This window comes from Bicyclus anynana, chromosome 15 (assembly GCF_947172395.1).
Source record: "Bicyclus anynana chromosome 15, ilBicAnyn1.1, whole genome shotgun sequence".
Classification (NCBI taxonomy): domain Eukaryota; kingdom Metazoa; phylum Arthropoda; class Insecta; order Lepidoptera; family Nymphalidae; genus Bicyclus; species Bicyclus anynana.
The window spans coordinates 13,139,222-13,166,247 of NC_069097.1; the positions used below are offsets into that span (position 1 = coordinate 13,139,222).

The 27,026-nt window shown below is 37.1% G+C and overlaps 1 long non-coding RNA gene across 1 annotated transcript in view; it reads left to right on the forward strand.

Moving 5' to 3' along the window:
- Positions 1–27,026, forward strand: part of LOC128198794 (uncharacterized) — a 144,867-nt gene that overhangs the window by 99,253 nt on the left and 18,588 nt on the right. Inside the window, exon 4 of the long non-coding RNA XR_008251496.1 lies at positions 16,164–16,306. This is a non-coding gene — a long non-coding RNA (uncharacterized LOC128198794). The remainder of the gene's footprint in view (positions 1–16,163; positions 16,307–27,026) is intronic.

Here is a 27,026-nt window from a genome sequence, read left to right on the forward strand (position 1 = left end):
TAAGCTTTCTTAAGAGGCCGATAGTTAGCGACCATATCAGACCGTTAGTAGAAAAATTCAAATTTTTATAAGGAAAATTGCTGCGCGCGAAGTCGCATGCGTTTCCTAGTTTTATTTATGATCGAGTCAAATATGTAATTAATAATGGCCAGTTAAAATGAGGTGTTTCTTTACATGGTGCCGAAAGCTTTCCGTTGTATCGGGTTACCTCGTGCTAACTCGAGCGAGGCGTGTAAGTGCTGCTCGGTATAGACCAATAAAAAAACACGCGATACGCCGCTCTCAGTCAAAGTCAAATTTATTTATTGACCACAATATTATGTAGTGACTAAAATTAACAAAGTATCCAAAGCTTTTAATATGGCTTGAACACGTAGAAGCCCAGATACCATAGGATCTGACCCGCTACAGTTCGTTTCATGTAGGTAGGATGGTGCGGGTGACAGTTCGTTTCGTTAATAGAATAGAATAGAAAACACTTTATTTGTTATATATATGCCGTGATAACCCAGTGGATATGACCTCTGCCTCCGATTCCGGAGTTTGTATGTTCGAATCCGGTCCGGGGCATGCACCTCCAACATTTTAGTTGTGTGCATTTTAAGAAATTAAATATCACGTGTTTCAAACGGTAAAAAAAAACATCTTCAGGAAATCTTCATATCAGAGAATTTTCTTAATCCTCTACGTGTGTGAAGTCTGCCAATCCGCATTGGGCCAGCGTGGTGGTCTATTGGCTTAACCCCTCTCATTCTAAGAGGAGACTCGAGCTCAGCAGTGAGCTGAATATGAGTTGATAATGATGATGATTTTGACGGCCTCCGTGGCGCAGTAGTGTGTGCAGTGGATTTACAAAACGGAGGTCCTGGGTTCGATCGATTGAGGTTTTCTAATTGGTCCAGGTCTGGCTTCGGCCGTGGCTAGTTACCACTAGTTTTGTAAAGAATAAAAAAAAAGGTGAGGGTGTTTGGAAATGTTGGCGGGAGAAAGCCAAGGCGAACTCTACTTCCTTCTGAGCCGTACTTCGCCATGTGATTTGCCGTATTTGGCCGAACGGCCAACGTTCTTGGGGTAAATCTGTGACATCTTAATTTAAGTATAATGCGACAGGTCATTCATCACGAAATCTCGAAAACCACTTAGCGTACAAAGTTGAAATTTGGCAGGGAGGTAGTTTACATTTATTAGACGTGCGTTAAGAACGGGTTTTGCAAGAGAGCCGGATTTAGGGGGTCTAAGGGTGGACGAAGCCGCGGGCGTCCGCTAGTATTCAATAAAGGTACGAACAACGAACTTGTATTAAGTACCAGCTGACGTTGCGCCATCTACAAAGAATGGCGACCCCGCACTAGTAAGCGCAATGTTGGCCGACCCCCCACCAGGTAGACTGAAGACATCAAGCGAGTCGCAGGGATTCGCTGGATGCAGGCGGCTCAGGATCATGATGTTTGGAAGTCCCTACAAAAGGCCTATGTCCTGCAGTGGAAGTCCATCGGCTGATATGATGATGATGATGATGACATTGCGCATTTTTACCTGCGTGGTTCCTGTAGGAATACGGTGATAATATGTAGCCTATAGCCTTCCTCGATAAATGGACTAACTAAAACTGAAATATTTTTTCAAATTGGACCAGTAGTTACTGAGATTAGCGCGTTCAATCAATCAAACTAACAAACAATCTCTTCAGCGTTGACTATTAGTATAGATTGATAAGACTGAGAGAAGCAAGGAAAATATGCAAGGATCATAATTCTCAAGTGACTAAGTGTAAGAAGTGAGAAAAGCAAAAAATAAATTGAATTAAAAATGAATACATGGTCATGTGCACAAAAACACACAATTTACGACGTACGACAATTAAATTAATTAACAAATAAATCTAAATTAAAATGAATTAACGATATCTTCATAACTTATGCGAACGGAACGCAATCAATCGATTATATTGATAATTAAAAAGATCGATTTAATTTTGTATTCGCCTGAAATGTCACCAGTGTCGTTTCACTAATGATGTGCAATTATCGCTATAGTAATTAACAGGTGGATTCGTTAACTCGATTAATTAAATCGATTCGGATTTTTATTAATGGGCTAGCAGCTGCCAACTTTGTGCTCGAATCCTATGCTTTACGCATTTATTTAGACCACCAACAAAACGTACATAATATATTAAAAAAAAAATAGGGTAGCTAATCACATATAGCCACATCTTGGCTACATCATGGACAAAAAGAATTAAAAATAATGTTACAAAAAAATAGAAAAAAATATTTTTTTGACAAAAAATTAAAATTTGCTGTTTGGCGAATATTGGAGAAAATAAAATATTATATTGGAGAATATTACCATTACATGTTTTGAATGTTTTTAGAAAGAAGAATCTCATGAAGGATTATTGTGAATACCCGTGTGGTACCCGTTCCCGAATACGGTTGTAAAATATAGCCTATAACAATCGTGTCTCGGGGATAGTGTAACTTTTTTTATTTTATTTTTTTTTTATTCCCAAAAGTAAAACAATTTTTTAAATCGGTTCTGTAATTTCAGAGCCCTATATACAAAGAAACAAACAATGAAATGTTTAATATTAATGAGTATTTAATATAATTTAAGTAGATCTGATATAGGACCATTCGGCTTTTTCGTCTTTGCGGGTTCAAATTTGTAAAAAAAAACAATAAGAATGAGGCTCTAAAGTTGTATTTAGAGTTTTAGTCTATAAAAGCTATGAAACATATAAGACCATTTTATGTTACTTACTTTAAAATAAGGACTAAACTCGTAAGTCATAATTTATCAGCCTATTTTCTGGCTGGCCTCCCTTCTTATAGGACAGGGGATATGTAGTTCAGACCCACCATGCTGCGGTTTAGTGGGCTTAAGTTGATAATGTTAAACATTAACAACCACTATCAGTTGTTAATGATTATGACCGGGACCGTATGCTTAGCGTGCTCACCGAGGTACGGGGGTGAAGGGGGTGAAGGATTTCCAACACGTAACTACTTTCGATTATTTCTGGTTCCGTGCATTCTGCTATAGCTTGGCAAATTCGTTCGTAACACTCCCGATGGTCCGCGGGAGGGAGGTAGCGATGCTTCGTGCGCACGACTTCATACCCATTCCCATATCATTCCTTCCCTCTGTTCTGTCATGGGCGTATCATCAACGAGAATAACACCTGAATAAGATGGTATGACGTACCGATTTTATAAGGATTCCATATTTCCTTTTGAGGTGCAAAACGTCTAGAACACTCATCTTTACAACCTCTAGGGCTCTCATAACTCAATAGAGCTTCTGCGGTCTAAAGCTCAAAGCTCATCAAAGCCACCCCACACCTAATCTGCACTGGCCTACCATGTCAGCGTGCATGGACGGTGTTGCAGTGATTATTGAGTTGATCTAGTCATGTCCATAAATATCTATGGTCAGAGCGTTATCAAATGAGTAGTTAAAGCATTATTTGCAAACGGCAAAGACGTACCGCCAAGCGATTTAGCGTTCCGGTACGATACCGTGTAGAAACCGAAAGAGGTGTGGATTTTCATCCTCCTCCTAACAAAATTAGCCCGGTTCCATCGTAACTTAGATTGCATCATCACTTACCATCAGGTGAGATTGTAGTCAAGGGCTAACTAACTTGTAAAGAATAAAAAACATGAAAAAATTTGTTTCTTTTATTTGTCCTAATCTAAAAGGAGGAAAGCCTGGCCTTGTAGTATATGCATACTACAAGGCCAGGCAACTAACCGCGCAATGGAGTGACATATACGTTATTTTATGAAATGACTAGCAGACGCTCGCGACTTTATCCACGTGGAATTCAGTTTTTCACAAATCCGCGGAAACCAAGGATTTTTTCGGGATGAAAAGTAGCTTATAACAGCTTATACGTGTTAATCCAGAGTAAACTCTATTTCTATTCCAAATTTCAGCCAAACCGCTTCACTAGTAGAGGCGTTAAAGAGTAACAAACATCCAAACAAAGAAATATCCATACAAACTTTCGCGCATATAATATTAGTAGGATTAAATGATTGAAGCCTATACTTTTACCGTATCCAGTAAATGTGTTATGTGGCATATGGTTGGTTCATAAAAGGAGATATGTCTGGATATCGAGGCGAGGTGATAGAAGTTGGATTCTGAGTAGCTATAATGTGCTTAGACCCTTATTTTCTTCCCTTCCTTGTCATTTACAAGGTCAAAGCTATCTACAGTACATGTTCCAAATACGTCCGTTTCAAGCTTAAGTAATTTCGAAGTCCCCATCTCCTTATAAGGATTCCGTATCAAATATATACCAAATTCTCAAAAACTGTGACTCACGATATTCATTATTAATGTTGTTCGAATTTGTATGGTTCCATCATAATTTAGTTCTTCATATTAGCATGTTTGTAGTTATATTTTATATGAACTTAAGAATGAAATTCAGCTAATACCTGATATTAGGACTTTGTATACGTCGTCGTCGTTATCAACCCATATTCGGCTCACTGCGGAGCTCGAGACTCTTCTCAGAAATGAGGGGTTAGGCCAATAGTCCACCACGCTGGTCCAATGCGGATTGGCAGACTTTACACACGCAGAGAATTAAGAAAATTCTCTGGTATGCAGGAAACCTTCACGATGTTTTCCTTGACCGTTTGAGACACGTAATATTTAATTTCTTAAATTGCACACAACTGAAAAGTTGGAGGTGCATGCCCCGGACTGCATTCGAACCCACACCCTCCGGAATCGGAGGCAGAGGTCATATCCACTGGGCTATCACGGCTTCATTTTGTATACGTAATACTCACGTAATAGTATTTATTATGATTTTCTGGTCCATTTGGAAGCCTATATGGCTTTGAAGGTCCTGGATTCGAGACCTGGTTCAGATTTTGTAATATTGAGCTTCTTCTTCATTCTTTTTTTTTCCTTTTTTTATACTTTACAAGTTAGCCGTTGACTACAATCTCACCTGATAGTAAGTGATGATGCAGTGAGGAGGATGAAAATCCACACCCCTTTTTGGTTTCTACACGACATCGTACCGGAACGATCGCTTGGCGCTACGTCTTTGTCGGGTGGTAACTAGCCACGGGCGAAGCCTCCCACCAGCCAAATTTCCCATTCCCATCTTCTTCATTGCCAGGAATTCTTAGTGGATAGTTGCCCGAAGTATGAATGTTTGTGATGTTACAATCGTGCTTCTGGGAGCACATTTATCCTAGTAATTTTCAATCGATAACCATCTGATAGTGATTGTATCAGATTTAAACAATATCAATCTAAGCTCATCAACACACGCTGCTTGTGGGTTTTAGCAAGACCTTAAAATATGAATTGTTAAAATTCTCATTAAGTGTTCGAAGATTCTAAAAAGAGTTGTACTGTAGGTACCTATTACAAATCCATCTCAGCTGAACACGGCGTTCTCTGAACTCAATTTCCAAAAGCTCTTCTTTAAGGTTTAAACCCAGTAATATATTTCCATCATCATCATCATTATCAGCCGATGGACGTCCACAGCTGGACATAGGCCTCTTCCATGGACTTCCAAACAAAACGGTCTAGAGCCGCTAGCATCCAGCCGCTCCCTGCAACCCGCTTGATGTCTTCGGTCCACCTAGTCGGGGGTCCACCAACACTGCGCTTTCCGGTGCGGGGTCGCCATTCCAGCACCTTGGATCAGAAATGAGGAGATCCGCAGACGTACCGAAGTCACCGACATAACTCAGCTAGTCGCAAAGCTGAAGTGGCAATGGGCAGGCCACATAGTCCGAAGAGCCGATGGACGTTGGGGTCCCAAGGTGCTGGAAAAATAGATTTTACTATACTAATATTATTAAGAGGAACGATTTGATTATTTGTTTGCATTGAATAGGCTCCGAAAGTACTGGACCGATGGACCTTTCACTATTGGGCAGCTATACACTATCCCCGGGAGGTATATACTATATTTTGTCCCCGTATTCTTAAGGAAACGAGAACTATGCGTGGCGTCTGCCAGTTTTCATATATACTAGGTAATACATAGTTGACAAGAAAAGCGGACCCACTTAATGATGAGTGAAAATACATAGCTTATTAATAAACGCTGCTTCTAAATCTGCAAATCTGAGGCACAGGTGTTAAGTCTCATTTGCCTGTAATTAATGATTAATTAGTCTTATGACAATGACATATATCTCATAATTTAGACTGCATAATCCGTACAGTATCCAGCGGGCCGGATTCTTTGAACCAATCTACAGCAGTGCTGACGACCTCCATAAATTGCGAGGGCCAAATGAATGTTCATCTGAACCGACTTCATTGCGTTCCTCTAACAAGAAGACCAGCCAAATTATGCTTTATCCTCATGTTGTGAAGGACATGGTGATTTTGATGAGTGGTAAATGTAAGTTTGTTATTTTGGTGTTGAGAATATACAGGGCAGTGTTGGTGCGAAGTTTTGTTGTGTAATGCGAGATAAAGTGGGATATTAGACTAAGTCACTACATGCCACTGTGCGAATGTTTAGGGCTATTTTTAGGCTTCCTAAGTATTTAGGCTGAAATGTCAGGGGATAACCATAATTTATCTGCTTGTTAGGCACTGAATTTTAATTGCTTTTATCACTAGCTTGATGAAATGTTTAATATCTATTAATATTTGCTAATTTTACTGTCTAAGCGTCTCTTTAATAGTTCCATGGAAGATCAGTGTGGTGTCTCATCATGCTAGTTGTAAACTGTTTTAATAATGGCTCTGTATGAGACATTTGGGTAAATAAACATATCTAACAAACATTTTCGCAGTATTTGTTAAATTTAAATTTTTGTTAAAAACGCGTATAAACAAACGCACAAATAACAAAGCTATTTGTAATTTTCTTTGAAAGCGCATACATATATAACTATCTTTCTCAGCGACGACGTCATTCTTTTGTGCCATTTAATATATTTTATTTTTTTTATTTTATTCTTTACAAGTTAGCCCTTGACTACAATTTCACCTGATGGTAAGTGATGATGTAGTCTAAGATGGAAGCGGGCTAACTTGTTAGGAGGAGGATGAAAATCCACACCCCTTTCGGTTTCTACACGGCATCGTACCGGAACGCTAAATCGCTTGGCGGTACGTCTTTGCCGGTAGGGTGGTAACTAGCCACGGCCGAAGCCTCCCACCAGCCAGACCTGGACAAATTAAGAAAATCTTAATCTGCCCAGCCGGGGATTGAACCCAGGACCTCCGTCTTGTAAATCCACCGCGCATACCACTGCGTCACGGAGGCCGTCAAACGTCACGTCAATATGGAACGTTTTGCAGCGATTCATGGCAGCGTCGTAAAATTGACCTTTCAAATATCTGTAGCTTCGAAAGTAATGATCGCAGATATCATGTTACTTTTACAAAATTGCTTTACATACATTTATACTAATATTATAGATGCGAAAGTAAATCTGTCTGTCTGTCACCTTTTCACGGTTAAATAGCTGAACCAATCAAGTTGAATTTTGGTATAATGGTAAATGGGACCTTGGAGCAAAACATAGAGTAATTTTTGACCCTAAAATAAAAATAGAAGGGGGTGAAATAGGGGTTGAAAGTTTGTATGGAAAGTCCTTTACAGAGTTACAGTTTTCAAAATTTGTTCATAAATGATAAAACAATCCGAAATATAATGTGCTTCAAGAATTTCAATTCAAATTCAACCCCTAAAGAGGTGAAATAGGGGTTGAATGATTACATTGATTTTGACGCGGACGAATTCGCGGGCGTCCGCTAGTATTCATATACAATTTAAAAAACATACATACAGCCGAACGTAACTGTCATCATCCCTATTAGCAGTGTGATTTGAAGAAATCGAGTACGAGTGGGCACTCTAACTGCCAGATAACAATCCCCAAAATGGGCTCTCGACAAAATTGGGCCCCAACTAAAGAAGACATATTGTCTTCAAGATTTTTTAATGATAGGGGCAAACAGTTACGTCCAATTTGGGCCCGTATAATAAAAGTTGACCTGGCTTATAGGGCTAATGATTCTAATGGGCCTGACACTTGACCCACGCTAGTTAGACGACAGACGTTTTTTATATAAATTGCAGGCAAACGAGCAAGTGGGTCACCTGATGTTAAGTGATTATCGCCGCTCATGAACATTTGCAGCACCAGTGAAGAGAAATAGGCAAATTTCAACCAATGACGTCGCAACCGGAAATACTGCTGTCTTTCAATTTGTTGGGAAGAAAGAGATGGGACTGGAACAACTCTGCCGCCGTTGAAAGACATTTTGTCTATTTCTCGTCACTTGGTCACATGTTAGCAATACAAGGTATCTAGCCAATCTAAGGTCAATAAACGATTTAGCTTCAAAAATTTTAAAAACATTTACTATCGTTAACCAACACATAACAATTGGATATTTCATATCTACACACTTATTAGTTTTCGAAGGGTTAGCGTATGTAGAAAGAAAATCTATACGTAACATGACTAAAGCATGCTAAAGGCCAGGAGGAGTATCGAATAATTTGGTATTTTATCACACATTTTAGACTTAGTGTTCATTTACACGAGCGGCAGCTGCTACCGACGACCGCAGTTGACTGCAGTCGGTGACGTCTCGGCGGCAGCTAATGGGAGACGACTTCAGTTGGCGACCGCCGTCGACCGCCGCCGATAGTCGACATAATACACTGTAATCTTTGGAGTCGACTGCCGTTGGCTACCGCCGAGATATCGCTGACTGCAGTATGCGACGCCGTCGCCTGCCGCGGAGACGTTGCTGACTGCAGTCGACTGCGGTCGTCGATAGACTTTTCTAATATTAAAAATAAAAGATAAATTCAAATTGCTCTTTATAATTTTCACGCAAGTAGCTGTTCTATTAAATTTTACGATGTTCTACTTATAAAATAATAGGTGCCTACATAGTGTTAATGAGAGCCGTGATAGCCTAGTGGATATAACCTCTGCCTCCGATTTCGGGGGGTGTGGGTTCGAATCCGGTCTGGGGCATGCACCTCCAACTTTTCAGTTGTGTGCATTTTAAGAAATTAAATATCACGTGTCTCAAACGGTGAAGGAAAACATCGTGAGGAAACCTGCATACCAGAGAATTTACTTTATTCTCTGCGTGTGTGAAGTCTGCCAATCCGCGTTGGGCCATCGTGGTGGACTATTGGCCTAAGCCCTCTCAATCTGAGAGGAGACTCGAGCTCAGCAGTGATCCTAAAATGGGTTGATAACGAACATAATGTTATAGGGACCCCCGTAATTGCAGTTTATCATCGCTAAAACACTAACATTTAGTGCTATTTTAAACACTTCCAGCGATCGCGTGACCATGTCCCAATATTATAATCAGTCAGATAACGTATAACAATCACAATTTGACCCTTATTGCTAATAAGAATAGAGTTCAAAATATTATTGAGTTAATTTCCAACGCATCAGGAGTGTTGGCTGGTAGATTAAAACAATTACAGGAAGCGTACGGGTGTTGATAATCGGCCTCTCAATTGAGATTGATTAAAACCACTATTTTTGATGCGAACAAATTAATCTTTCTATTTTCAGAACAATTGGCTGAATTGTTACACCAGTTGTGAAACTGGTGCAATTTCCATTTGACAGTCGTGATCGAATATGACAAATTATGTCAATTATTCTATCATTGGATAGAATAGTCGCTTGAAATTGAGATTTGAGTGTTAACAGTCATAATTAATAAACACATGTCAAAGGAGATGGTCCTAGCGGAAATATTTTTTTTACTATTTTTGATTATACAAATCTACGAATTTGCTTTAATTGCAGACTTAGTTCAGTTAAGAGCTAACCAGTGACTGAACAATTTTCAAAATCAAAAATCAAAATCAAAATTTTCACATTGAATAAGTGTGCATATACATATATAATCATTCTCTCCCAAGAAATACAACACTAATATGGGTAATTATAGCGGATTGATGACATTTTCAATGCTATAGTCGATTTGACGTTTGCTATCAAATGTCATTTCATAATTGCTGTATGGGCGCCATCCTGAAATAACTCAAAACCTTGGGTTTTCTTTTTATTTAGTTAGATTTATTCACTTATTTAAATGTTAATAAAATCCTTGTATTTTTTAAATTTTAATGATACGGGGTACAAGAGTGGACTTGAAATGGACCATCTCCTTTTGATAAAATGTGTTTTTGACGTTTGACAGTCCTGATTAAATAATAAGACAAATTATATACAATAACTAAGATCACACGATCGATGAAGTACAATCGCATTGTCGGGGTCAAATACCGGCAGCTGTCAGAAAAAGTGACATTTTGTAGTTTTTGTTTAAACGTGACAACGCGTACCGTCATAAGAAATGTGCCCAAAAAGGAAAGCACGTAATAGCTGAAGCGATCCATAATTGAGTACAATATAACCAATTACGAGGTAAAACGTGATGTACTGTTAGAGGGAGCCCGCACACAATGAAATTTAGCTTGGATCAGTGGTTTTTAAAATAATATGCTCGCGACACAGATTAAAGAATAATAGGCAGATAGAGCGCACGGAACACGTCGGTAGCCGTTCGAAATACAAAATTCAAAATACGATATGATACGTCGCATCAGTAATTTTTAATATTATTCAAGAAAAATGGCGTCTTTTGTTTTTAAAAACTGTAAGATGACATAGAACCCAGGGTGTGACTGCAGATAGCTTTAATTTTGACTGCTAAAACGTAACGTATTTCACTGTATTGATTTATTTTACCATTACCATGGTTACTTTCGTAATGAACTCATTTTTATTATTATAACATAAGCGAGTACATTATGATGCGGTAAGTTGAAAATTACAGCCGAGGCGATATTGCAGCTCGAGCCTTGGTGAGAGCTATAGTAAGGAAGCAGAGGCTTCGCCGGCAGGCAGAGGAACGTCGTTTGACACACGAGGCGTCAAAGCGCACGTATGTCAAACGACGTTTTATAACACATTTGCGCGGAAACACACTGAAAATGAATTTGCATCTTTGCCTGTTTTCCGTAGGATGACATTTTGATACGCTTGTCATTTTTACTCAGCTAACGAAGTGCGCACACCAGCGTTTACGATCAAATGTGTTATAAAAATTATTTACTTACTGCATAGTTTTCAATTGTTATGTAGGTACCGATACGAATGCTTTTTTGTTTTTATAGGTACTAAAAGGTATTTCTTTTGGTTTCTGAAGTTTCAAAGGGATTTCTATCGAAGCTTACCTGTAATAAAATTCCTATATAATCTTTTACAATCTCATAAGATTACAAAATGCTGTGGTACCAGTATTAAACTTGGCTTCATTTGTCATCAAATACCATTTGAGATATAATAGAAGCTTAAGATTACGATCGGACCAGTGCACTGAGAGTCTGTGACATCCAGACAAACTTCATTTTATGAAGGCCGGAAGTTTGCCAAGATATGCTCATATCATCATTGAAGTCAAAGTCAAAATTCATTTATTTCTGAACTGAACTTTTAAAACGTCAGGCAATAGTATTATTAAATAATGGTGATAATAATTAATTTCAAACTTCAAATTATACTATCGAGGTAAATTAAAGATACATCATGATTATATCAGCCGATGGAGGTCGACTGCAGGACATATTTTGTAGAGACTTCCAAACATCACTATCATGAGCCGCCTGCATGCAACGACTCTCTGCGACTCGCTTGATGTCGTCAGTCCACCTGGTGGGGAGTCGACCAACACTGCGACCAACAACTGCAAGCTAGAAGTGCGGGGTTGTCCAGCACCTTAGGATCCCAACGTCCATTTGCTCTTCTAACTACGTGCCTCGTCCATTGCCACTTCAGCTTCGCAACTCGTTGAGGTTGGTCTATGTCGGTGGCTTTGGTTCTTCTACAGTACCTACGGCACGGTTCATAGATAAGTAAGGTAACCAATTTTTTGTTTTTTTTTATTTTATTTTTTTTACAAGTTAGCCCTTAACAACAATCTCACCTGATGGTAAGTGATGATGCAATCTAAGATGGAAGCGGGCTAACTTGGTAGGAGGAGGATGAAAATCGACACCCTTTTTCGGTTACTACACGACGTCGTACCGGAACGCTAAATCGCTTGGCGGTAAGTCTTTGCCGGTAGAGTGGTAACTAGCAACGGCCGAAGCCTCCCACCAGCCAGACCTGGACCAATGAAGAAAATCTCAATAGGCCCAGTCGGGGATCGAACCTAGGATCTCCGTTTTGTAAATTCACCGAGCATACCACTGCGCCACGGAGGTCGTCATTATGGAATTTGGACTGTGGTGGCTTGGTAGCAGCATGAGCTGACAAATTTTTAGCTTTCGTAAAAGGAGATCTGACTACAGCAGGCTGTCGATCTAGAAGTTTCCCACAGAAGAGGCAGCCACGACGTGGGCTAAACTACCAAGTGGCTTATTAAATCAAAACCCGGTAAAAAGACAAAACGCCAATCAATCTTTAGTTATCTAAGTCACAATAACTCATATTGGAAAAACTCTACAATTTATTTGATAGTGTACAGTCGTCCTGAGATTGATACGGTTACATTATTTTAATAATATAAACTGATATAAAAAACTGTGTCAAGGGACACCCGGATGGAACGAAGTTATCCCATCCCAACCCATCCCATCCCATCCCATCCCATCCCATCCCATCCCATCCCATCCCATCCCATCCCATCCCATTCCATTCCATTTCATTCTATGCCATTCCATTCCATTCCATCCCATATCCCATCCCATCCAATCCCATTCCAAAAATAATCGTCGCGACACCACACTGTTCAAAACGAAATAGAAATACGAAATAAAAAAACTGGCTTGCTTTCTATGAGAGAGAGAGAGAGAGAGAGAGACCGAGAAACACGCACGCCGCACAGCTTACATCTATCGCAAAAAGTGTCGTTACAACTTTTGGTCTTAATCTATTCCGTCTAGCCCCCTTTCGCAACGCGCAATTAGGAACTTCGTTCCAATAATATTATAAATGTGTTTGTTTGTTTGTTACGAATAGGCTCCGAAACTAAAATTCCAGCACTCCCTGCAACCCGCTTGATGTCCTCGGTCCACCTAGTGGGGGGTCGACCAACACTGCCCTTTATCCAACGTATTTCCAAGGTAAGGGAAGGGAAGGTTGAAACCGTGGAGCTACTAAATAAAGATCTGTTAGTTGAAACTTGATGAAAAATATGCTGTCGCCTGTACAATAATTACGCGATACAATAGCAAAGTTGACGGTCTGTCGATACATCCAGCTGACAGCTAAATTACAGCCGCATAGTTCAGGCCAGCCTTCGCGAGACCTGCGATCTCTATTACAATTTTATGAGTTTTAAAATTGATGATCTTATAAAAGTAGACAAGAAAAGGATACAAGAAATGGGCATAATAAATAATGCTTCAAGTAGTTTATTGTAACTCGATTTTAACTTGAATTCATGGATTCAGATAATGTTCTCAATGATCGACTAATGATTGATGGATCTTTTTAATGTGGTTGTATAAGAGTACAAACAAAGAGATTAATTTACTATAATACAATAATTATGATTAGGAGCCGCGATAGCCCAGTGGAATCGGAGACAGGTCACTCTGTCTCCGATTCCGGAGGGTGTGGATTCATGCACCTCCAAGTTTTCAGTTGTGTGCATTTTAAGAAATTAAATATCACGTGTCTCAAACGGTGATACCATCGTACGGTACGTGCCAACGGTCAAAACATCGTAAGGAAACCTGCATACCAGAGAATTTTCTTAATTCTCTGCGTTTGTGAAGTCTGCCAATCATGATATTAAATACTCTGCCAATCCGCATTGGACCAGTGGTGGACTATTGGTGGGGTTTGTTATAGTGACGTAATGAAACAGTGAAATATACACCATCATGGCCTACAAGCCTTCTGGCTTGTATTGTCAAAAACATATTTAAAAACTAAAGTTCTCATGTAATCTCGTCTCAAAAAAATATGATTTTTTTTAATCTAGTAGATAGGTACAACTATAATAAACAGACCATTTTAAAAAAAAGTGTCAACTATTTTTTTTTTTTATTGTTTACAAGTTAGCCCTTGACTACAATCTCACCTGATGGTAAGTGATGATGTAGTCTTAGATTCGGTTTCTACACGGCATCGTACCGGAACGCTAAATCGCTTGGCAGTACGTCTTTGCCGGTAGGGTGGTAACTAGCCACGGCCGAAGCCTCTCACCAGCCAGACCTGGACTAATTAAGAAAATCTCAATTTGCCCAGCCGGGGATCGAACCCAGGACCTCCGTTTTGTAAATCCACCCCGCATACCATTGCGCCACGGAGGCCGTCAAACTAGCCTCATTCTAAAGATTTCCCCTCAAAACGGATGAACGTTTCGCCTTTTTACTAAAGCTAACCAGAATCATCGACGTAATATGTTTCCTCTTTAAACTAAGAGAAACACCATTATTTTATTAAATCTGTCACCGTCAACTTTTTCTGTTTCCTTGATTATCTATTTATTATTAATCTTTAGATAATCTATAAGGAATCTGGATCACAGCGTGCCATCCGTAACCATAAGTTTTTACAGTGAAAATACCGTAACGTCTTTACTTGAATGCGAAAAACTGTTCACTTGTCAAACTGTCAACCACTGACAACGGACTGACACTTGACGTAAGAAACAGAACCACTAGAAGCTGTTGATTATGGAAGAAGAGCTGTAAAAAGGGGAATAATGTCATTTATCATCACATTATATCAGTTGTTGGTTCACTGATTTCTGTATAAAATGTCAATTCTGTATAAAATGTGAATGAACGGGAAAAATGCCGGTGAGACTGACGGTTGAACTTTATATCAATGATGTTAGAAGACAAAAGAGGTAGATAGGTTATACATGGACCGCAAGTGACACGTTAAAACTATGCTAATTAGCAAACCTGAGCTCAGTTACCACACTGTCATCGCGCCGTTGACAATGCTTAATTATTTTTGTGCCAGTTGTAAACATCGAATGTGGTCTATATAACTTATCTACCTCTTTTTTTTCTAAAATAATTGCTTAGTATAGTTGAAAGCTGTATTTATACTAATATTATAAAGCTGAAAAGTTTATTTGTTTGTTTGTTTGATTCAACTAACTACAAAAGGAACTACTAAAGGAACTACTAAAGGAACTCCTAAAGGAACTACTAAAGGAACTACTGGTTCGATTTGAAAATTTCTTTCAGTGTTAGATAGTCCATTTATCGAAGAAGTCCATCTACGGGAACGGGAACCACGCGGGTGAAACCGCGCGGTATCAGCTAGTTGTATGCTTTCAGAAAAAAATAATAAACTTTGGTCACACTGTAGAATTGTACAACGTCTCCTGAACTAAAAAGTGACGCAGGTACACCAATGATGCCGTGATAGGATAGAGTAGGGTAGGGTAGTATTAGGGTAGAAATAAAGTACCTACCCCTAAATTTTGATCAGTTTACTGTCAATCCCTATTTTTTAATACCGATAAGGCAAAATAGCGTTTGCCGGGTCATCTTGTTTTATATAAATAACTAGCAGACGCCGCCCGTTCCTCTAGGAAGACAGGGATAATAAATAGCCTATAGCCTTCCTCGATAAATGGGCTATATAACACTGAAAGAATTTTTCAAATCGGACCAGTAGTTCCAGAGATTAGCGCTTACCAACAAACGAAACAACCAACAGCGAAACAAACTCTTCAGCTTTATAATATTACTATAGAAAAAGTAATCCCGAAGTTGGAACCGCACCTTATGCATTACCCTCATAAAGCAAAGCAACATAAACATTATTGTATAAATGCAGCACGTCATTCAAACGTATATTTTTCATACTTTTTCTATGATGCAATGTTCATTCTATACCGTAACATGGCGAAGTACCACCATAAATCAATATAACACCATAGACCACTCTAACCGAACCAGTGTAATTATGATTTACCGGTACAAGAAACATTATATCTCTTCTATTTTTGTAGCCGCTATTAATTTCTATTGGGACTGGTATCTCCTTTGTTGCTGCTTAAAAGGCATTGGTGTGGAGGCCACTGATATCATTTTAAATACACTATTGAGTAGTCAGAGAGCTCGTGGCTAAAACTATGAAATCATTTTTTTAAAGCCTAATACACGCATATGCTTTCAGAAAAGGAAGAATGAAGGAGATGATATGAGATAATCCGAGATATTATAATTAGAAGAGAACAAAGAGAACGGGCCAAACTAGAAATAAAAAGACTCAACGAATAAGCCAGCACGAAGAAATGCCAAGTGGTTCCACGCTGACCGGTAAGTATTTTAATCCATGCAGGTTGGCTATGCCCTGCCAGTTAGAAAAAGTACGTAGGGCTTCTTTTCTCCCCCAAAAAAGAAAAGAAAAGTATATTAATGGAAGAAATTAGTAGTCGCTAGTTAATTCATTATTTTTCGCAACAATTCGCAACCGATCAAATTAAATTTGGATTTGATCTTGCACGATTGTACCAGGCTATCAGAAAAAATGGAGAATAATAATTTTAGACTTTAACATCTTCCCCAAAGAATCTTGACTATAATATACCAAAACCATTACTATAATATAATGTTATAACCATAACCATCTCTATGTTTTGTGATTAAGTGACACGACTAACAACAATCCAATAAAATCAAAATTGAGGAGTATTATTTTTATTTTATTAATGTAGTTTATGCTACATGCAATATTAATTTTGTCACACACTGCTGAATCCCCACGGTGTTAGTTTCAATAAATCTCGACACCAGACGTCTAGATCGTTGTGTTAATAAGTAATTAATTTAAATGAAAAATCTATAAAAATTTAAATGAATTGACATCTCTCAATTTAGTAGGTACATAATATGGTTGTATGTTAAAAATTAACATGATAATTAAAGGCCAGACAGCGTCCACCTACAGGATATACGAATTAATGTCAATTTCAATATATACATATAATAATTTTGAACAAATATTATCAAGAAATAAGATTTGATTTTTTGTTTCATTCGATTTCACTTAAAAAGTACTTCATCGATTTTAAAAATTATATTACCAATAGAAAACTACACCTTTATCGAGTAACATAGAGTATAGTTTATCCCCGTATACCCACGAAAACGGAAAATACGCGTGTGAAACCGCGGGATGTTTGCTAGTTTTTTTAACATACAAACTATTGACGTAGGAATTTATGAGCCATCTAATTTTAAGTGACAAAGTTACCTTAAACAGTAGTAATATGAAATTTAGGAAAATGCTAATCAATTTATTGTTCCATAGGTCTAAATTTTATGTGTTAAGTGCTATTTAAAGTTTATGTCAATCAATAAATCAATCAATCAAAATTTATTTATTGCGAATTCAGGTTACAATCAGATCTTATTGAAATAAACAGCAAATTCCGCCTTACAGCTTGCAATATCATTATAAAAAACACCTAACATTGTAATTTACAATAATCAATTCATATATATTAATTATTTGTACAGTGATTAATTAATTAGTGGGTACATTTAATATTTTAGAGAATAAACCGTGCGAAACAATAATAATTCTAATGTCCTAGTTATATACCATCGTATTTATGTGCTTATCAATGCAATGCCACGTAAAATTTAACTTAAGATAAAGACGTTTTTTTAAGTCACTATTATGGAGCATTTCCATTAGTAAATTAAATCTAAAGTAGTCACAAGTAACCACTAGCTCCTGACCTATAAATTGATTAATGATACAACAGTTAGGATTGTTTTGGAAAACATACTCTGCCCTTTCCCAAGATCGTTTCAGAATTTTATGCCATTTCAATGACAATTCTTTTAATAAACCTATCTAAGTTATTTTAATGTTCTTATTGATTGTTTGTTGTGGCGGATATTGTGAGTCATTGGGGATATAAAAAGTTTTTTTTTATAATATTAGCACAAGTTACGTTAATAATAGTTTAAAATAACATCTGCCATCCATCGTGAGTGACATAATTTTTTCACAAACAACTAAATAAAATGAAAAAATTTTAATAAAAAAAATCAACCGACTTCCAACACAAAAATTAATTACCTATGTGCTACCTTCTGATCAGTTTGAAGGCGGTGCCAAGCCAGTGATGTTTTAATTCAAGCCGTTTAAATTACAAAATTTCAGTGGTTCTTTCAGAAACGGTTTTAATTATAACACATTGGATTGGCACCGTCTTTAAACTGATCAGAAATTAGCACATAGACTTTACACACGTAGAGAATTAAGAAAATTCTAACGTATGCAGGTTTCCTCACGATAATTTTCCTTCACCGTTTGAGACACGTGATATTTAATTTCTTAAAATGCACACAACTGAAACGTTGGAGGTGCATGCCCCGACCGAATTCGAACCTACGCCCTTCGAATCGAAGGCAGAGGTTGTATCCACTGGACTATCACGGGAGGCAATTATTGGGTTGTTGGTAAATTACTTTCAAATAAAAAAAAGTTGAGATAAATACAAGAGAGGGGCATGGAGAGTGCACCATTGTTTGTTTGCACTACACATATAACATCTCCTTCCTATGTATAAAGTTAATCTCAAAATTCAAAATTCATCTATTTCAAGTAGGCTTATTTACAAGCACTTTTGATACGCCAGTTGACTATTTGTAAAGATTCTACCACCGGTTCGGAAGGCTAGTTCTGCTGAGAAGAAACCGGCAAGATACAGTATTATACAATATTTACAAATAATTTCAACATTACAATTTCTTATAGTTTTACTTCCTGTGTAAAGGTGCTGATCCAATGGCCTCCAAGCGCTTTTATCTTTAAGGAACTCATCAATGGTATAGTAACTTCGACTAAGTAAATGTTTTTTAACACATTACTTAAAGCTATGCATTGGCAGGTCCATCACAGTCTTGGGGATTTTCTTATAGAAGAGTACACCCAAACCTACAAAAGATTTTTTTACTCTTTGGAGACGATATGCAAAAATAACTAACTTATGCCCGTGTCTAGTAAGACGTGGGTTAAAAGCTCCTTTTCGTTTGTACAAATTAATATTTTGTCTTACATAGACTATACTATTACTGTACTGTTCTCAACAAAATTCGGGATGTTTGACATACTGTTGTTAGTAGGTAAGTACTTTTTAGTAAAAAAAATCAAAATAAAGAATGATTTCCTGCCTAATGTAAAATCACCGCATTAAAAGTAATAGCCTATTCAATTGATTCATTGAAATATTTCGAAAATCAATCACAGGAACCGGCGTTCGAGTAAATAGTAACAATTACTGTATGTACTCGATACCAAAATGGAAATCGATAAAAACATAAGTGGCCACATTAACACTTGCTAAGCATCATTAAACGGTCGATAGCTTTTTTTCAAAAACTGTCTGGAATTTTAAACATGAAGTGAATACTTTACTCTTTGCCGTCGAGTAAGATAACCGTCTATCACGTTTTTCTAGGACAGGACGCCTGCGATATCTTCAACCAATGAGCAGTAATAGCTTAGCAATTCGTTCGTAACACTCCCGATGGTCTGCGCGGGCCGGGAGGGGGGTAGCGATGCCCCGCTCGCTCGACTTTACACCCCCCCAAGCTAAAAAGCATGTCAAGCTATATATAGCGACGCATGTCATTGGCTCCTATAGCTTGGCAAGTTTGATGATGGCACTCCCATGATATGCAAGCGACGGGGGAATGGACTGCGCGGGTGTGAAGTCGTGCACGCGGGGCATCGCTACCCCGCCCTCCAGGGCCGCGTGGACCATCGGGAGTGTTACGAACGAATTCGCCAAGCTATAGTACGCTCGGGAAACGCAAGTCAATCGATATTGACACATAGTTGGCTTTGAGCACGATTCTTGCGTTGAAACTTGAAGATATAACGCTGTTAGCGCGCCTTTGTATTGAATGTTTGTATCGAAGTGCTCTTCATAACCTCGAGTCCAGTGAACCCAACATGAGCTCACGCCAGTTTCTCCTCACAAGTTCGTGAGCCCAAAATGGGCTCATAGTACTTGTGAATTGTCTATTAACCTATTGGGACATGCAGGGTGGTAATATAACTTTTTATGACGACTGTGAACGTATTAAATAACGTCATTGACAAGTATACCTCAACGGCTCTTCGAACTATGTGCCCCGCCCATTGTCACTTCAGCTTCGCAACTCGTTGAGCTATGTTGGTGACTTTGGTTCTTCTGCGGATCTCCACATTTCTGCAGAGATTTCTGCATCACGCAGAGATACTCCTAACATAGCTCGTTCCATCGCCCGCTGTGTGACTCTGAGCCTTCTTATGAGGCCCATAGTTAGCGACCAAGACCAAGTGGTCATTGCAGAGTCCTAATCCTAAGCTTGCCGACTTGCATGGTTACTCTATTGTGTTAGTTTCGAAGTCTATAACGAATGTAGGTAGATTTTTATTGTTATAAACGAATGTCCTATATTAAAATTTTTGAAGGGGGTATCTATCAATTCGAGTTGATTGTAATGACTATTGACTACACAATTGTATACATCGATCTAGCTATTGTAATACAAAATTAAGTCTTAAAATTATAGCAGGAAGGAGTATTTAGCTTAAGTACATTATAAAATTGTTCATTTGTACTGTGATTTATTCTATTTTGAACTTTACTACACTATCGTTAAGGTTTATTTCATGTATGTTAGTGGTTGTGTCAGCAACATAGTTGCAAATTGTTTATGATTGCATTTTATCTCGTGTCAAGTTGGATGGTTTCTTGTGTTTATTTCTTTTTTTTTATTTAATTTTATCTAAAGAGGATATATTGATGTTGGATCTTTTACTACCGTTACAATATGAAATATATGAAAGCCTGTAACGGGTAACAGGGACGTTTATTTTCTTAGTTATATCAATTTTTATCTTTTTTTATTACATTAACGAATTACGTACTAATTTAACATATCAAGAAAATATTAATCACAAACATCAAGCCATTTTTGTATGTGTGTTATGTTGTTTGTCTATTTTAACCGACTTCAAAAAGGAGGAGGTTCAATTATAACCATATTATGATTCTTTACCACAGAGTAATCTGAGAGAGTCTTAACAAACTGCGTGCTGAAGCCGGTGCAACCCATAAAAAAAAAAAAAACAAAAGTCACGCGTCTCCTTGAGATCCTCAATAAACTTTTTTCATAATTTGTATTCCAAAATTTAACGCTAACAACAATTATGTAAATTAATATAATATTGAATGATAACCAATAAAAAAATACTCCATCTTATTTCTTTAGTTTTTGAGAACAGTTTTTAAAATATTTAAAAACATAAGACACCATTTTCCTTGAATAATATTGAAAATTACTGATGCAACGGTTCGTGTCGTACTGACAAGAGAACGTATTCGTTTTTGAATTTCGTATTCGTGACGGGTACGACACCGACGTGTTCCGTACGCTCCATCTGTATATTATTGATTAATCTGTGTTCTTTACTTAATTCTTACATTTTTAAATATGTCGTCTGTATGGTAGGTAGTTTGCGCGGGCGACTATACAGTCTTGTCTTCAGTCTTTCAGCCATGAAACCTATTATTTCGTTACGATAAACATCAAAATTAAAATTCATTTATTTCAATTATCCTCAAGCATTTTGAAACATCCGAAATGAACCAATAGTCATCAGTTACGTAGAAGGCATCAATTATGTTTATCTCGCATTATTTAGAAATTATGCTATCAATAATTAACTAGGTAGGTAATTCAGACCCATGTAAGAATGTACGCCATGTAATGTAGAACCCATGTACGCCAGTTTATGAAATCATATCATAAAAAGTAACTTAACAGAAATTAACAGTAAAAAATAAACGCAAACAAAGGTAGTCTGGCAATATTTTACTATAATAAATTGTCAGATTGTCACGCAAAACCGCGTAATATTTTAACTCGTATTAATATTATTTCTTTTGTGGTGAGTCACCAACAAACATGGCGGACAGACGTCATTTTTAATTATAAAGCTTTGCACATTAATTAAAGTGAGCTATACTTACACATAATAATTAATAGACATGTTATATAGGTAGAGGTGTTTTTCTTTATACTAAGTATTATCATTCATAATCATTATGGGAAAATTGAGTACCTACTATCTAAAAGGAAGTCGAAGGAAAGTGGTGCCGGTGACAGAAAAATTGAGGACTAAAAGGTTTGCTTGGTATGGACATGTAATGCGGATGAGAGACATATTAACAGAAGAATGTTGAAATTGCAAAGGGATGATGTGTTCACTAGTAATAGAGACGAATGGAGGAGATTTATAAATTTTGCCGACCAACCCAAGTGGGATAAGGTACCTAAAGGCGATTATGATTTTTTTATTTTATTGTGTACAAGTTAGCCCTTGACTACAATCTCTCCTGAAGTGATGATGCATTGTAAGATGGATCACCTTACAATTGGATGGATTGGATGGATGGATTGTAAGAGATGGTGAAAATCACCACACCCCTTTTGGTTTCTACACGACATCATACCGGAACGCTATCTTTGTTCTAATTCTAACAATGAATATTGAATATTGTTGTCTAATTTGTAAATGATAATACATGAAATTAGTATAAAAAAGTATTATTATATAAATAAGGAGTTATCGCCATGTGAATCACTGCTTTTCATAGTGATTGATATCAGTTACAAAAATTTAAATTTGGAACGAAAATAAAATGAACGAAATTTTTAAAATAGTGTTTCGTTAATGAATGTTTAGTTTCACTGTAACTTTAGAACTGAAGTTTTAGAATGCGTTCGAAATATTAATGTCATCTCTCTTGTCTTAATTAAAGACAAGAGAAGCTGACAGAACTATTTCTGATGATTTTATTAGAGCGCAGTGTTATACATAAAGGTACGAATTACGCTACATTCATTTACGATTTATTTATTAATTATATTCTCTATTAAACCTTCAGTGTTTTACTTCTTTATTTAAATAAATAATGTGTGTAATTTTTTTAAACATTATTTTATTAGAAATCAGAAGTGGTTAAAATAAACAACACTAGATTACATTGAATAGCACCTTATAATAATCAATAACTAATAAATTAATTAACTATTACTTTGTTAATTTATTAACAAAGTAAGAATCTACGACCGGCATTTTTAACACCACAGATCAGACTAACCATAAACCAACTATAACATTCTATGCTCCTCTATATCTATGATTGGCTCTGGGTTCTTCGCACAAATATATTTGACAATAGATATTGAAGTCAAATTATTTTTCATTAAACTACCTAATTCGAAAAATTAGGATATTATAGAAGATAGTTATGCTACTATCGTCCTTCATTTTTTAACCGCTTAAAACTTAACTTTAAACTTATTATATTTTGTAACAAAAGGAGCCTAAGTTTTTCTGCAAGGACTGATTTATCTCAGTACAAAAATTTATTCACCCAAATACCCATTTATTATGACTATTACGTAGAAATACATGTAAATGTCAATTGCTTCTATACATCAACAAATGTAAAAAAATTTTAATAAAAAAAATTCAACCGACTTCCAACTCGAAAAATAACCTAAACTAAAAAGCAAGAAATAACTTCTTACCTATGTGCTACCTTCTGATCAGTTTGAAGGCGGTGCCAAACCAGTGTCATGTTTTAATTAAAGCCGTTTCTGAAAGAACCACAGAAATTTTGTAATTTAAGCGGCTTGAATTAAAACATCACTAGCTTGGCACCGCCTTCAAACTGATCAGAAGGTAGCACATAGGTAAGAAGTTATTTCTTGCTTTTTAGTTTAGGTTATTTTTCGAGTTGGAAGTCGGTTGAATTTTTTTTATTAAAATTTTTATTTTCTCATTTTTAGTGTTAGCATATAGAGTGTGAACAAAATATCCAGAATATCCAGAAAAACGTAATAGGTATCTTAACTAGTGAGAAGTGGTCTTAACTGTCCTCCGTCTTCATCACCAGACCCCTAATACAGTCACAACCCATCTAGGTGGAAAGTTCTCATCAATACAAATTTATCAAGTCCAAACACAAGGTATCTACTATGAACCGTCGAGGAGTTCCCTTAACTGTCGTTCGTCTCCATCACCAGACCCTTAATACAGTCACAAACCATCTAGATGGCAAGTTCTCATCAATACAAATTAATCAAGCCCAAACAAAAGGTAACTACTGTAAATCGTTGACTAGTTCCATCGTCTGTGTTTCGGCTCCATCATCAGACCAACTCCAGACCTTCATAAAATTGTAGTGATTTAAAATACATTATGGAAACACAAACAAACGCACTAGACGTCTCTATGATTTTTGAAAGTTCCCTTCAATTTCTCCAGGATGCCATCATCAGACCCTGACATGAAAAAAATGGGACCACCCTGGAAGTAAACCCTACATAACAAAAAAAGAATTTTCAAAATCGGTCGATAAATGACGGAATTATCGCTGGACATACATAAAAAAAAAAAAAAAAAAACATACATACAGCCGAACGTAGAACCTCCTCCTTTTTGGAAGTCGGTTAAAAAAATAGACATTATTGCAAGTTAAGTAACAAAATTTAGTACCTAACATAAAAGGGAAAAAGCTCGTTTGTTCATATTAAACTTATTACAGATAACCATAAGTGTAACTTAATTAAAAATAAATACCAATTTAGCTATTAATAAAATGCCAGTAATCCTTATCCGCAAACTTACTACGATTGCTCTAAACTAATTAATATGACACGGTCTAATGTTTTTTTAATAACAACACCATAGCAGTCCCATTGCAATTACTCTAATGCATACTCACCAAATATAACCTGACTTAAAACATTGTATTTTTATAATTTCAACTTTATGCTCATGACATAAGAAACTTTGAAATGCAAACATTAATTTGTACTAAATTTAGATTCCCAATTGATAATGCACTTTAGTTATGATAATTTTAACTTTAATGCACTGTAATAAGAACTTAGTAAAATGTATAGGTTGGTATATCATGTATGTTTTCAATTAGTGTATTTCGGTTTCTAATTTGTGGAGCAACTTTGTGTTTTCTGACTTCCAATGATGAATTCAGGTGGATTAAGTAATGCTTTCCTTACTTAATCCACCTGAATATATGTATGGTAGTCTATGAACGTGTGTTAAGTCCACTTTCGCTTTGATTAAAAGGATTTTAATAGGATAGTTGACTGATATCAAATTAAATAATATAAAAAATATTAATTTCGCATAGGACATGGAATAAGGGTCCGAAATATATCACACATACTCATACTCATTATTCATCTTCACAGTAGTCGGAAATTATGATACCGGTAAAAGCATCTCCCTTAATATCCAACATTGTAGACTTTGTACATTTAATTTTCAATTAAAATAAATGATTGAATATTGTACTAAACTATTTTATTTTCTTGTAATCGTAGTGAAAAGCAGAGTGTAACACGCGGGGCTAAACCCATTATAAACTCGGTTTCTATTTAGCGTTCCTAAAAATACCTCGTATATAATGGTTCTTTTTAGCCCCTTGTATAACAATCTACTATTATAAGTGGTCTTGAACTTTCTAAACTAGAGGGTTTCGATTTTCTCTTTCTTTTTTAATTTTCATAGCGTTTGCGATTGTAAACAGAAGAGGAGAAATCGACGTGCATCATACCTACAGGCCCAAGTCTGTTCTAGATATTATGCAAGTATTAAGGATATAATTATACAAAGGCAACATTGATACGTAATATTTTATTTCTGTGTCTTATTCGATTTTTACAATATATCATAACTTTTTCAAGGTTATCTTAGTTAACTTTAGAACATTTTGAGACTGCGGATCAAATTTTTATTTAACATTTTAATTAAAAAATACAAAAAATCGAATCGATAAATTTTCATCACCATTTCAAACAAAAGAGTAGAACATTCGAGACGAATTGACGTAAATGTGTAAATCACGTGAAACAATGCAATAAATTGCGGCGGAACGGAACGAAGGAACGAAATGAATCGATTAGCGACTTGACCAATCGATGACTTGTTCCTTAGTAATCTTCAGTGTAATTGGGCCGTTATAGCCCAGTGGATTCTCTGCTTCCGATTCCAGAGGGTTCGAATCCGGTCCGGTGTATGCACCTCCAACTTTCAGTTATGTGCATTTTAAGAAATTAAATATCACAAAACGATGAAGGAAACCTGCATACCAGAGAATTTTCCTAATTCTCTGCGTGTGTGAAGTCTGCCAATCCGCATTGGGCCAGCGTGGTGGACTATTGGCCTAACACCTCTCATTCTGAGAGGAGACTCGAGCTCAGCAGTGTGCCGAATATAGGTTGATAGCGAATTGGGCCGTGATAGCCCAGTGGATATGAACTCTGCTTCAAACAGCAAGCTCTGGAAATTATGGAATCCTTATGGAAGGTTACGTTTTATACTTACAACTAAAGCCTTGAAAGCTACCAAAGCCAACATCGACCCAAAGCCCTCATTCGCAGGAAAGTTTTTTTAACGGACGTTAAAAAAGCGTTCAAATATAGTTTAAAGTAAATGAAGGTCCCCGCAATCCGCTTGATATCCTCGGTTCACCTAGTGGGGGGTCGACCAACACTGTGCTTTCCGGTGCGGGGTCGCCATCCCAGCACGTTGAGACCCCAAAATCCATCGGCTCTTCGAACTGTGTGGCCTGCCCGTTGCCACTTCAGCTTCACGACTCGCTGAGCTATGTCAGTGACTTTGGTTCGTCTGCGGATCTCATCATTCCTGATTCGCAGGTTGCAGAGAGCCGCTGGATGCTGGCGGCCTGAGATCGTTGTGCTTGGAGGTCCATGCAAGAGGCATATATCCAGCAGTGGACGTCTATCGCTGATAAAGTAAGGTAAAGTAAGGTAAATGAAGGTCTATTTCCAACGCCCAAAATTGAAAATGCAATAACGCTAAAAAAACGTCCTGTGTTTGAAAACGCGTATTTGAACGCTTGTTTAACGTACCTTCAAAAAGCACTCGTGTGAACGAGGGCTAGGAAACTTACAGATTTTATAAAAT